General features: G+C 40.3%; 1 long non-coding RNA gene across 2 annotated transcripts in view; it reads left to right on the top strand.

Moving 5' to 3' along the window:
- LOC120741769 overlaps positions 1-13,616 on the top strand; it is a 102,600-nt gene that overhangs the window by 3,222 nt on the left and 85,762 nt on the right. For both annotated transcript variants that reach the window (XR_005697692.1, XR_005697691.1), the window contains exon 2: positions 1,531-1,637. This is a non-coding gene — a long non-coding RNA (uncharacterized LOC120741769). The remainder of the gene's footprint in view (positions 1-1,530; positions 1,638-13,616) is intronic.

Below are 13,616 nucleotides of genomic sequence, written 5' to 3'. Positions count from 1 at the left end.
AATTCACTGACTGGCAAGAGAGAACTAGGCCAGCTTTTGGCTAAAATAAGTCTTTTTATTTTTGGACTCTGAGCCGCAGTATCGATTTTCTTAGTTTCACTAAAATATTTTTCATCTCAAAGCCACAACCACAAAAAGTCGTTCGGTATGTGCTGCTCATTCATCTACCTTGCCTGAGGGCAGCTGCTTATCTTTTCTCTCATGGAAGTAGAGTACTCCAACTTATGTCTGTTAAAGCAAACTTTACTCTTACCTTTGCAATACTTTATGATCATTATCAGCCAGCTTTGAAGTGGCACCATGTGTAAGGTTACATTTAGCTGCATTTAAGCGTTTTTCTCTCTCTTGTGGACATATTGTGAGGCTAAGGTTCTGTCTAGTAAGACATTCACTGATTTTTCTAAAGCTACCTCTCAAATCTCGAATCTTAAACAGCAATTACTGTGCTATCAAAATGTGGGAAGGTTTGCCTGCTGTTCATAATCAGAACCAATGGACTGTATCGTAACAGAAATCTCCATCTGCTATGTTTTTTTCCTGAACTTGTAACAAACTGGTGCACCAGCTGTAGAGTCCTGCTGCCGGCAGGAGGTTGTAAAAAATGTGCAGTTCTCTTGCTACTCTTTTGTTTTTTTTCTCCTCACTATCACCTTAGAACATGAGCCGATTCCTGACGATAATGAAACACCGTGTTAGTCTTTCTGGTATTGTCCTTGAACCCTTAACATAAATGTAAAGGAAGGGTAGTAGCTGGCGATTATCCACCTTCAGCTGATTGATATGGAAGGAGGAGGTGCTTTCTTTTGCAGCCCCTGTGCCCTTTCATGACTCCTGTGGCCCTGTGCAGCTCTGCGGGCAGGGGATGGAGGGTCATTAAGGGTTCACGTGTGGAGAGGAGGGCGTCTGTCTTCTGTAATGGATGGTTGAGGGTGGTCTTAGCGAATCTGTGGATCTAGAGCAGCGCTCTGGTGATTTTTATTTATTCCTCGCTGTCTCCTAATCGGAAACGTTGGGAAACATTTTTCATCATCAGTGGTTGACAACAGTCTTTGTGTTTGATGCCTGCTGCTGAAAGAGCGGCTATACAAATATGTTTCCATCAGCCTCCCTTGCAGGTGCGGTTGTTTAAGCAGAAAATCTATTTTGTCAATTTTTTGCAGGGTTATTTTATATTATTTTATTCAAATTAAATTCAGTGCTTTCATAAACGGATATATAAAATTTCGTTTCATCCTTTAGATTTAATCAAATGCTCTCTCTATATGTTTTCAAACCTAATACTTTTCCTTATGTTTTCCCATATGAATTGAGCCGTTGCTTTCAAACATGCTCGGGCCAGAAAATGAGAATGTGTTTGCTTGGAAATAAAGATGAAAAAAATGTTACAAGCACCTCCAGCAATATAATGGAAAATGTTATTGTCCAGTCTACCCCCTATTGTATTCTCTATGCCTGTCTTGTGTGTTTAGCGGGGGTGGTATTGGTTCCCAGATTTAAGGAAAAAAAGTTTTGTTTTCTCTGTTTTATCAGCACTCTGAAGCTGGGAGGAAAGCATGACAGCACCATCTGTATCAGAAATGCAGGGGAAGCAGAAATACAACAAGAGAGGCTTTACTTCAAAACATGTTGTGCAAAAGGTAAGAGTAAAGTGCAAACCCAAATGTCCCAGTGACCTGAAGTGGTTTGAGAATGCTCGTTACATGAGATGAGTTTATGTATTTTAAGAATCATTACACATTAGACATGTTGGCCAAAAAAAAAAAAAAGAAGTCCTTAACAACTCCACTTCTATCATCAATACAAAGAGGATTGAATGTATTTGCAGCTTGCAGTTTTTATTTTAAGTTACAAGATTTGTGGATCTTTCAGTTGAATGAGATGGTCTATTGATTTCAGCCAGTAGTCACGAATTCTGTGTAGTGCCTATAACAATTTAGTGAATTACTTGCATGGGAAAAATATGGAGCCTGTACACCTTGAAGGGGCTTGTGTCAGGGCACTTTTTTCAGCCACTTGGGGGCAGTGAAAACAAGTTGGGAGCACACACTGAACACTCCGGTGGAGTTTGTGCTTGTTCAGCCAAACGGGGTCGTTGAATAATGTAGCTGTACTGTGATTGGTCTAGACATATGTGTACATTAATTTCCTGAACATATAAATGCCATTTAAAAAGAAGCAAAAACAGCCCAAACAGTGAAATGCATTCCAACAAAAACAAGCAAGTCAGTCCAGTCTTTAATGAGCTTATATACAATGGAGAAATCTTTGCTTCATGCACTATACAGTGAAGCAGAGACTGAAACAGGATTACAAGGAAATTAAGGACCACTGCGAGAAGATTATCAGTGCTGACAGACTGTTACATTACATCAGAGTCATTATTGGTGTTGAAAATAAAAACTGTAAAAATATAAAGGCTTGGATGGTATCTAATTCCCCAGGGACTTGAACAGGTGTTACCAGAACTGTTTGTTCTCCTAAGCTACTTTCAAACCAAAGCCAGACTCAATGTTTTCCTTTAGAGAAGGTACATTTGGTGTCATTCATACAGAAGTTGCTGTTGCAGGTAGTTCAGGCCTCTATGTTCCTCAATTCCAGCTGTGACTCAGATGGTAGAGTGGGTAATCTATCAATTGGAAGGTCAGTTGATCAATCCCCCAGCTCTTCCAGTCTGTATAGTGAAGTCTCCAGTCTGCATGTTGAAGTACTGAACCCGTAGTCTCCCCCTGAATGCAACTTTACATTTTGATGCATTTGTATGTGCACATTAGAAAAATATAGATAAAAGCTCTGGGTAAATGAGATTTGTAGTAGGAAGTGCTCAACTTGAATAGAAAGCAAGCTTTAGTTACCTCGTCATAACAATTTATTATAAAGAATAAGTTTGATCTAGAGGTCCCTGGTGCCAGGGCACTATATCTGTTATTAATGGTGGAAGGCTTTGTTATATGGACAACAAGAACAGAATAAAGGTTTATCTTTATTTGCTGTGTTTTCTTCCTGAACTGAACAGAATGTTTCAGCTCATCATGTAAACTATGGCTGGGCGTGACTGAATCACTGGAATTGATATATCTATATATCGAGTATTTCCACACAGAGCTACCATATGATATACTTTGCCTTTAATGACCCTATTTTATAAGACCTGCGCTGCTTATAAAATTCTTTTAGCTTTTCAAATGTTTAAAAAGACAATTTTCTGTGACGAGGAACTTAAAAAGAGAGAGACCCAAAGAAAAACTTTTTTCTTGAATGTTCCCAGCTTTACTCCAGGGATCTACAGCCCCTGCTGCTCCAAAGGCTTACATGGCTTTCTGATTTATAAGCAGCTGGAATTGCAGGAAGTTCTCTGCAACTGAGAACAACACAATGGAGCTTGGTAGGGTGGGCTTAGATAAAGGGTGCAGGAATCGGTGGAGGATAGGACATAGAATTGTCCTTGAGAATCACAGAATGGAGCAGGCTTTTAGCCAAACGGCTCTGCTTCTTTATTGTGCTCATCCTAGTCTCCTCAGTAGTGCAGAAATCCCTTTTTTGGCAGGCAAACAGAGAAAAAAGGCAAGTGTTTTGTTGCTTTTGCTGCAGATTAAAGGGTGATTTTAGGGTACTGCATAATTCTAGTATTTGTAGATTACATGTATTCGAAATACCATCATGTGACCTGACCTTAAATACTAAAAATGTGAATTGCCATCTTGTAAAGGCATACCACCAGAATAAAGGTTCTTTTTTTAGGAGATTCATTTGAACAAACTGGCTCAGGAATAAACGAGGCCTGGCATATTTGAGAGAGGGTCATTTCTATAAAGGCTTCTATTGATATAAGGTTTCACAAACATCGAAAATTCTGTCCATGTGTAATGATGATTTGTCTAACAACACCACAGTAATTGTGCAATAAGTCCCTCAAGGAAATTTTGGTTCAATAAAATGTGCCTTCAATGTTACCAGGTTGCCTTTTGTCATATTTAGTCTTTATTGATTAGAGAGACCAGAGTCTATATTAGTGTGCTTAACAGCTTTTAGGGTGTACTTTTACAAACGTGAAAATGAAAATATCCTCACAGTAGAAATGATTGGATTGGTGTGTGTGTGTGTGCATGTGTGTCTCAGCTACTGAATCTGTGCACAGGGCAGTTAATATAAGCATGGTGTCTTCCCTACATTTAAAAGGGGAAAAATGGGTTTGAAGCATCCTAAATTTTAGCAAGGCACAGGAAAGCCAGGAGTGTGAGAGGTGGCACTTATAGTAGAAAACTGTTTACATATCTAATGCATAATGCAAAATGGCACTATTTAACTCTCAACTCTGTCTTCTGCACTGTGTAAATGATAGTTGTTTTATTTTGTATTTTTTTTAAACGGGATAGAGCCAACAAGCTGACGATTCTTCAGACATTTTGGTCCATATTGACATGATAGCATCACATAGTTGCTGCATATTTGTTGGCTGCATATCCATGATGTAAATGCCATTCCCCCACATCAAAAAGGTGCTCTACCGGATTGCGATCTGGTGACTGTGTACAGTGGCGTGCAGTGAACTCACTGTCATGTCCAGGAAACCAGTTTGAGATGATTTGAGCCTTGTGACATGATGTTTTGTCCTGTTGGAAGAAGCTATCAGAAGATGTAGCTCAGGAGGCAGAGCAGGTCATCTACTGATTGGAAGGTTATTGGTTCGATCCCTGGCTCCTCCAGTCTGCATGCCAAGCAGATCAATAGTTTCTAAAATGCTCAAACCAGTCCGTCTGACACCAGTGATCATGGCTTTTCTGCTTTCTCATCTTTCCTACTAGTTAAACAGGTGCACCTAAATAAAGTAAATTGTAAATGCTTGTTGCCATCATAAATGACATCTATCTTAATAGTTTGATGCCAGTGTGATATGTGTGTAGATGATCATTTTAGAGTGAAACCAGCTATTTTCTTTATTGCGCTGCTGCTCTCTGAGCCTACTGTCTCTTTGCTTCTTTTTAGGCTGAGCTAAAATCTACTTTAAAAAGGAGAATTCAGTTTTTTATTGTATATTTGTGCAATAATATTAAAGGCACTGAGTCACATTTAATGTGAGAGAATACAATAATAGACAATTTATCGTCTCATAGAAGGAAAGCACAGGTGTATTAATTATGATCATTTTGTGTTTAGTGGAGGTTCTGATTTTGTGCACTCTGCAGGTTTTCTGCTCGTGTATTACAAACCGGTGACCCACCAGACCTAAATTGACCCCTTGCTTTGTCTGAGGACCAAAATGATTAGTGATTGGCATTTTGGCATTAGTATTTTATTTTATATTATATTTTTAGAAAAATGTTTAGTTTAGTTATCTAATTGTTCTCTGCATTTACCCATTTCAAACATAAAAACAACTTGAAAGACTTGTATGAAGAAATAAAAGAGGAAAGAAAAGGCAAGTCCACTAATTAACATGGGCCTGTGCCACCACACAATCAGCATTATAATAGATGGATAGCACTACATGAAACATGTATATTGAATTAATGTTACATTTTAGTTATGAAAATTGACCCGAAAATCCTTTTTGAGGACCATTTAATGATTGATGTCATCAGTCACGTGTCTCCTTTAAATGCACACTGTATATAAGTTTTAAAAGATGCATACAGAAACTCTGGTGCTGTGTTTAAATCCACGTTACAGTAGTAGAACTACTCATTTCAGATGGTTAATGTGGTCCTGCCTCTGCAGACATTCAGTTTTTACGCTCTGCTCACTCATCTGAGGCGAAGCCTGCTGTAATTCGACGTAACCAGCAGAAAATTCACTTCACATTTGTAAAGCTTACATACAACGTAAGTCATTTATCAGAGGAGGTTTCTTTAGATCTTCACCCGACTGTGGTCTTTGTGAGTTTCTTTTTTCTTAATAAACATTATCATGGGGAATGCAGTTTCTGTGAGCCAGAGGCAAAAGGCTGAAATGTAATTTTGAAATCAGAGTCGAGATCAAGTCACTGCAGACTTGGAATATCTCAAATATGTTTTTTATTAAAGGCAGGGAAATTATAGGACAAGGGCGTCCTGGAAATTGTTCTTTGTTTAGCGTCGTATAGAGCCTCCAGCTTTTTGAACCGTCCACGTGCTTTGACCCTGTCCTTTGTTCCTCCTGACTTCACATGGGATTTCCAGCTTGCAGGCAGAACTGTGTGTTTTTATTAAGACATCTGTCTACTGTGTTCCCCAATTAGCCCGTTATTTCTGTGAGCTCTGTGTACATTTTCCATATTTCCAATTCCTCAGCAGTTTACTTTTGCTTTTTAATAGACACTATGACTGAAAAGTAATACAACTAACAAATGAATATTTCTACTTACTTTCTTTCTCATTTCACTTCATTTTCTAACTGCACGTCTCTGTCCATTTATCTTTTATAATGATATTGCCTCTTTTGTATTCCTCCCAACATTTACATCTAATTGTATTAAATTGAATCAAATTTGATATAAGGGATTACTCCCGTCTCGATTTCTTATCACTGCACCAGAGAGCTGAGAAATTGCTTCCTGCTTAGATTCTGTCCTTAATCTTTAAGCAATTTCTTGCTTCCCAAAACCCGAAGGGAGAGTGAGAAGATGAGAAAGCCAAGACTTTAAATTGATAGATCCACTACTTTACTATTCATATAGGAAGTTAGAGTGGATGGACCTGCACGGATGGATAAATTAACATAATGCAGAGTTAACCCGAAATTGGTACCATGCTTTTAAACTAGATTGCTTAGACTAGACTAGTAATAACCATAATTATCCAGTATGAATACATTAAAGCTTTGTGAAATATAAGGAGTAAGAAGATGAAAAAAATATTGGAAAATTCAAAATCACTTGTATTGCCAGTCAACATTTAAAAGTTGGCAGCTAGGCCTGCGTGAGATTTCTTTACCAACTTAATAGCATTACCATCTGTTTAGTATTCATGAAAGTAGGTTGGATATAGGAACTGCTGACATTTGTGGACATCATATGCTTTAATAAGTAAAATATGTAACTGGAATTTATCCTGAAAAATAGAACCCAGTTTAATAAATGGGGGTAAAAAACAACTTTGGAGACTTTTAATTCCTTAAGGAGAAGTATGCTACAGTATTATAACTCTGTATGTGAACCTTTGCATTCACTATATGGCAGAACTGAGTTGTTATACCAAAATTGCTGCTCAGCATTTCCTGTAACTGTCTATTATTCCTGCACATCAGATAGGAGGGATTTGAGCTGCTTGTTTCAGACTTTCTTACAGCATTTGTAACCTTTCCAAAACATCAACTTTATTCTGCCGTAACCATTTTTTAGTGGAATAGCTTGTGTGATTTGTGTTGTTATAGCACAACTTGCATTACCTTTAAGTTGTTCATTTTTCCTTATAATTTGCTGGTTTAATTCAAAATTGAGTGATGGCAGGTAGTGCTGGCTCATGCATGCATGCATCAGCACATAAACAAATCATAAGAAAGCCACTTACGGGATGGTTTCAAAGAAGGAAAACGCTACTAGACTGCAGTGTTTTCCTTTCACTGCTTCTCATTTAAACCTAAAAAGTTGTGTTTTAGCCTCAATTTTAAAAGAAAATATTGCTCAAACAATCTGGCTCTTAAAAGGGAAATCTTTAGAAATCTGCAGATGGACAGCAGTCTCCTGGAATTATACAATGTTAGAGAGGCTTTTAGTTGCTTTGAAGCTGTCCTGGGTTCCTTTGTGATCTCCCAGACTGCTGCAAGCCCTGCTCTTGAAGTCATATTTGTTCGCCGACCACTTCTGTGGAGGTTAACAAAGGACTTTAACTTCTTTCATTTGTGCACAGTCTGATTGCAAATTGGTCGAGACTCTTTCGTTATGGTTGTATAACCTTTTCCAGCCTAACAAAAACAAGCCACTTTCTGAAGTGACATGCCACATCATTAGATATGTGTTGTGAAGATTGGACATTTTTTTTTTTTTAAATAGATCGGTGTTATCTACTTAAAAGCAGGGCACCCACTCACACGTCACTGACATTCCACTGAAAACGCTTAATCCTAATTTTACCTTCACATTTATCACTGAAGGTTTACATGCCTTTTCCACTTGTGTATGTTGGAAGTTTTATATCTTTGTCTCATATTTTTCCACCCATTTATTGCATCTGTAGCCACAAGTACAGTTTACCATCTGTGACTTAAAAGAAAATAAAAACACTGGCAATGTTCTGTGTGTGGTAGCTCAGTTTGTACCAAATACTCAAATCATCCAAATAAATGTGTATTGATTTCTTGGTAAATCGCTGCTGGTACGCTGCTAGTTAATGACACTGCTGGACAGGCCCAGGCTCAGCTGTAATTCTAATTAAATGAAATGGATGATGGTCAATAGCTACTGTGGTGAAGGTCTGACTGAGTGGATATCAGATGTCCTAATTAACCATGTTGCCAGACAAACAGTACTGTGTAGAAGACACCCTGCCATCATAAGCACTTAAGCTCTTTAATAAGATTCTATTACTGGACAGAGCAGCCTTAGTCCTGTTGCTATACTCTTGGTTGACTGCCTTGGTAACTGTGGAGCTTGGCTGAAGTGAAAGGGTGCTTGTCGCTTGACAGTGGAAACAATGTTTATACCAAAAACCTTTCTCCGCAGTGCTGACGAAATCCACTCTATGGTCTATTGATCTGGCCTGCAGTTTGATTGATGCTGTCTTTAAAAATTCATTAGTTTGAGGCATGGGGGAGCTGCAGGGCGGCACTCCTGTAGGATACATTTGTCTATGTTTACAGAACCAGCAGCATTCAGTCAGTGGCAAGAAAAGAGGCCTGACAGGGCCACCCAGGGCCAAATGAGTCACAGTCACTGTTTACCAGCACACATTAAAACACACAGTTCCACAAGAAACTCGTGCCATGCTCATTTAGTATGCACCTGCATATTTATAAAAGGATCTTTTTGATTGCTTTGTGTCTCATGGTTTTCCCGTGCAGTTATTGCGGGCTCCCTCTGTGCATGCAGCTGTTCTTAAACTGCAGTCAAAATATTAACATTAAAATATTAATGTAAAGGAAAAAAGTCATTTGGAGACTTTTGTTGTTCAGTTATCTCTGAGTCTCACATCATAAATCAGCTGTAGGGGGTTCTGTGGAATGCTGTTCATGTGTTTTGGAGCTTTTCCACTAACATTTTTAGAGTGGCACTCATTAGTAATGCTAAGCATACATATGATGGAAGAAGGTTTCATCTCAGCTTTGTTGCTGCAGAACTTTCCTAATTGGCCCTGGGATGTTATGAAAACTCTCAAAGGCTGAGTTGAAGCTCTCCTTCGTTCCAAATGTTTTTGTAGTCAACAAAGCAACGTTCATAGACAGTGATGCACGAAAGGTGCAAGTGAATTGGAATATATTAGCAAATGTAAAAGTAACCTAAATGAAAAGTTTTTTGGAAAGATTTTCTGTATATAAACTACTTGCTTATCAGCAGCTAAAGCTTAGCAGTGCAAATGAAAAATTTCTACTAAGTATTTGTTAATCTGTTACTTACAACTCAAGTTTTCCATGCAGGTTACATACACGTTAGGTATGAATGCAACATGTCAAGTGTTTTTCCTGCATGCACGTCAAAGGATCAAATTTAATAATCCCGAGCATGAAGAGAGAAAATTTAAAAAGACTAAATTTTACGACACTCAAAGCTCACATTTTTAGTTCTGTTTTGGGCTGTGTGAATATTTTACATGCATTTATTAGATGAGGAGATCTCTCTGATCTTAGAAATAAAACTGCACTTGTGGCTGATCCCCATATTAAAATGTCCAACTTTACAGCAGAAATAAATTACACTCTGAACCCCCCCCCCCATAAAATGACATAACTCTGTTGCTAACACAGATCTCACCAAAGTTGTTCCTGATTGTCTTGTAGTTCGTTCTCATCTGGTGCTGGTCTATAGTCTTGTCCCCGATGTCCTTTGACAGCTCTTTTGTGTCCCGTTTGGATCTTTAGCCATCAGAATTGTTGTCTTAAGGCCAAGAAAGATGCCAAGCGGATTTATTTTACCAAGTGGATCATCATGGCCTTGCCATATTGGTCCATTTGATTGACCTTTATTATAATTATGAATTTATTTTATTTTCAGTTGCTACAAACGGGACAGACATGACTGGGGGATAGGACAGGGAGAAAGAATGAAAGAAAGAAAGGGAGAGAGAGAAAACCAAAGGGGAGAAGAGACGGTGAGAAGGGGGGGAAGAAAGGAAAAAAAAACAAAAAAACAAAAAAAACAAAACACCTGGGTCACATGTATGGAGAAAAAAAACAGAAGAGAAAGCAAACAACAAAGAGCAACATAATAAAAAAAACCGGCACCATCACAAACTAGCTAGCAGTAGATATCAGTAGATACTAAATAATAAACGATATTGTGCAGCACGCAAGATAGACGGTGCACAATGTGCTTTGAGGCAGCAGCCAAGAAAGCTGTAGTCCGCGTCTGTGAATACCCGTGTGTACACCTGTGTGCATACCTGTGTGGATCAGCATGCTTGCATTCCAAAGGTTTCTCCATGTAACGATCTGCTAGGGAGTGTGGGGAGCCACAGCCCCGTCCTCCAGGGCATGAAGCAGGTATGGAGGAGATCAAAACTCCAGACATCCAGAGGCCCCCAGAACACAAGAGACCAAGGAAGACCAACAGAGGGGCAGCCGCGCCACTGTCCCAGAAAGAGCTGAGGAGAGTCCCAGATGAGGGCTCACTCAGCAGCCACCGAGCAGAAGCCAGGGGGAGTTGCAGTGGCGTGCCCGTGAGCTCCGCCGGCAGCCAGCTGTGCCTGAGTGACCGAGCCCCAGGCCGAGAGGCCGGGGGCACCCCACCTCCGAAGTGGCCTGAGCGAGCCCCAGGCTCCAGGCCCCGATAAGCGGCCGCCAAGGAGTGAGCCGGTGTGTACCCGGACGCCCACCCCCAGACACAAAGAACCACCAACGCACTGACACCTGAGGGAGTCCGCCACTGGCAGGGGAAGTGGTGGTGGGTGGAGATAGGCCTCCAAACCTTGGAGGGCCTGAGATGTCCCCAGAGAGGTGGCGTCTGATACCCAACCTGACATATAGACACAGACATACAGGCACACACAGACACAAACATCCATTCCCACCCTCATGCTCTCATAGGCACTTACTCCACACTCAACCAACATGGAGACAGACATAAAGAGACGCTGTACACACGGTCACACTCCCCAAGCGTACTCCACGAACCGGGTCTAGGTACCCTTGCCCCTGGAGGGGGGAACTGCACCCAGACCCAGGTGGTGTTACCCTTTTCCCTGCGGTGGGGAGAGGCAGACCGCCCCGACTCCGCAGCAGCAGGGAGGCCCCACACTCCAGACCGCAGTCGGACGGCCAACTCCTCCTAGCCCCCCCGCTCCAGCAGGCCGCAGAGAACGGGGGTGAGAGAAGACTCCAAACCTCCCTCCGCCCGCTCATTGTAGTGTTGATGCATGTGTGTTCTAAGGTGCAATTAAAACCCAGGAGGGCATGGAGCTACCTGCCAGAGAGCAGCAGGTAAGCGCATGGTCCCTCCTCCTTTGACAGCTCTTTAGTCTTGCCCATGGTGGTGGGCAAAACTAAAGAGTGAGAGGACTTAATGGGAAAAATTAACTCTGGGGACAAACTTTATTCACATTACAAATTGAAGTCAGGAGATGGCAATCTGTTTGCAGGTTATAAGGGATTAAATACTTATCTCACTTATTGACATGCAAAAATTTACAACTTTTATGCTATTTCCAGCTATTTCCTGGAAGGGCATGAAAACTACTTATATTTTTATTTATCATTTTTTCAAATGCATTTTCCTTACAAATGTGGCACAGTTTAGGGGGAAATAAACAGGCTTTCCAATGTATAAAATATATTTCCAAGAAGCGTTGTTATAACAAAGAAATAATATATCAAGCACAAGTCTCCCTACTTTTTTTTAGTTTATAATGCAGCTTTATGTGAAATATTGCTTTGGATTCACTTTCCTTACTAGCTAACTTGGCACTCCAGCCAAGAAATCACTTCATACTCCAAAAAATGGTGAAAGTGGTAATAACTATGATGCAAAATTTAGGAATTTCTTCCTTCCCACTGTTTCCAAGTGCTCATTCATAGGAGATTTTCTTATTGTTGGGATTTTCTTCTTAATATTATAGAGCCTTTACAATATAAAACTCTTCTGAGATCGTTGTTGTTGTGAATTAGCACTTCATTATTACTAAATCCTTTTATTGAGGCTAATTGCTAATTGCTTGTAAGATCTCTCTTACAAGCAATTTCATAAAGACAATTAATTATTAGTCAAAAATGTGTTTGTTTGTTTTTTTTGGTTTTTTTTTTTTGTGGCTGTCAGTTCTCAGCGTGTTTTCTGCAATAAAAGGGGGAATCACCAAAAGCATCATATTTTTCTGTGTCTGGTGAAACCACTGAGGGCTGGCAGTGAGACGGAGTTAATCACCTAAAGAACAACACATGCTGTGCAAAATAGTCAGACTTGATAAACAGGAACATTAAGATGTGCAAATGAAGCATTTTTCTTCATTATAGTTGTGTTATTCAAATATTACTGATTGGTAAGGGGTCCAGTTTGTACTTAGTGGTGAATAGTGAGTGAGTATGACAGAGCACTGGAAGTAAGACAAGTGAAAGGACGGAGGGTGGTGATGTAGACCGTATCTGTGAGTAGGAATGGGTATCGTTTAGGTTTTATCCGATACCGGTACTTTTGAAACGGTGCCGGTGCTCGAACCGGTGCTCGAACCGGTGCTTAAAGAATAGAAAACACAAACTTTGTCCAAAAACCTCTCATGTTTAGCTTTAGCCTTTTTGGCCAGGGTGAAGGGAGTATCTGCCATCAAACAAGAAGACAGCCGCATGTAACTACGACGGTCTTTGCTAGTTCACCTTACATGCATTAATTTAAAAAAAAAAAAACGCTATACGTCGCCAGGTGTTTCATCAGATTCGAGGTGTTACCTCCTTTGCACAGTATCACCTTAAAGCACTTGTTGCAGGCTGCTGAGTTTGCATCTTTTGCTGTGAAGTACAGCCAGACTTTTGACCGCTTCACCTTGGGCATTTTTAATCTGTCGCTCTGCTTTAAAAGAACGTACATACCTGGGCCCGCCTACTATCCTTGGAAAGGTAAAATGATTGGCTAGAATCCAAAGTGTATGACATCTCAGGAAAAAAAAAAAGCACCAAAATGTGCCATAATGGCTCCGGATACCGGTACCCATCCCTATCTGTGAGTGAAATAGTCAAAGAGAAGTAAAAATGGGAATGACAGACTTTTGCAGGCCTAATTATCCTACTGCTTTAATTATACTTGTCGCGAGTATCACATTGAAACCCTACACCCACCCAGCTACTACCATAGACAAGTGCCCACTCTCACTTCCACATGAAAGCAGAGACTGAACAGAAGGCGATCCCTGCAGTCTGCGCTTGCAGCTCCCCCGCAGTGGATTCTGGGTCAGGTTGTATTCACCAGTGGAGCAGAGGGAAAGCCTCGACTGGCAGGGCACAAAACACTACAGAGCTGCTGGCTTTTTGAAGCAGGGAAATGAGAATTTGCCACTGCCTGAGCTTGC

Source organism: Simochromis diagramma, unplaced genomic scaffold, assembly GCF_900408965.1.
Source record: "Simochromis diagramma unplaced genomic scaffold, fSimDia1.1 OVJJ01000321.1, whole genome shotgun sequence".
Lineage (NCBI taxonomy): Eukaryota > Metazoa > Chordata > Actinopteri > Cichliformes > Cichlidae > Simochromis > Simochromis diagramma.
Note: the sequence above shows the minus strand (reverse complement) of the source record. Positions and strands in the feature narration are given on the sequence as shown.